At 40.8% G+C, this 692-nt stretch overlaps 1 protein-coding gene across 2 annotated transcripts in view; it reads left to right on the top strand.

The window, feature by feature from the left end:
* Window positions 1–244: 244 nt before the first annotated feature.
* Window positions 245–692, top strand: part of LOC128249599 (uncharacterized) — a 35,937-nt gene continuing 35,489 nt past the window's right edge. For both annotated transcript variants that reach the window (XM_052973567.1, XM_052973566.1), the window contains exon 1: window positions 245–579. The gene's annotated coding sequence lies outside the window, so the exon portion shown is untranslated. The remainder of the gene's footprint in view (window positions 580–692) is intronic.

The following is a 692-nucleotide window of genomic DNA, read 5'->3' as shown; positions in this document are numbered from 1 at the left end:
TCTTTGTCTTTAACTCTTTCAATCTCTCTATCTCCCTGTCACGCTTGCCTTCCTCCCTACTCCCTTATTTCCCATTTTTCTACCTCCATGTGTCATTCTTTCAATGTGTCGTATTTTCTCTTTCTTTGTTTCTCCCCCTCTGTATTTGTACTCACTTCTCTCCTTCATACGAAAGCGGTGGTGGTGGTGGTGGTGATGGTGGTAGTAGGATTAGTGTTCCTTTCTTTCTCTTTCACTCTCCCCCTCCAACAGACTCCGACCAATGGCAAAACACGTACCTTTTCTCACCCAAGGATGCAAAAATGGAAATGCTTTCAGCATAGCAGGCACCGGGCGATTGGTTCGCTAATTTTGGATTACGTGATGAAGCAGCAATGAATCTACATTCGCTGTAGTACGACCAAGTAGTTTACATTCATATTGCTAGGCAGGCAGTGTGCAGCTTGCCATATTGAGGAAGAAAGCTGGCACAACGGCAGCAACGGGTATCACATACACATACACACACATACATACATACACACACACATACACACAAAGAGAAAAAAAAAAGACTCTTTTTACTGGAGGAAGAAAAAGGTAAAATAACTCAATGTTTCATATTTTATAAATATTAATGTTTATGAAGTTTTTTCTTTCTCGTAGTCTTGCTTTTATTCTCTCTCTCTCTCTCTCTCTCTCTCTGTATGTAT

This window comes from Octopus bimaculoides, chromosome 16 (assembly GCF_001194135.2).
Source record: "Octopus bimaculoides isolate UCB-OBI-ISO-001 chromosome 16, ASM119413v2, whole genome shotgun sequence".
NCBI classification, from domain to species: Eukaryota; Metazoa; Mollusca; class Cephalopoda; order Octopoda; family Octopodidae; genus Octopus; species Octopus bimaculoides.
Note: the sequence above shows the minus strand (reverse complement) of the source record. Positions and strands in the feature narration are given on the sequence as shown.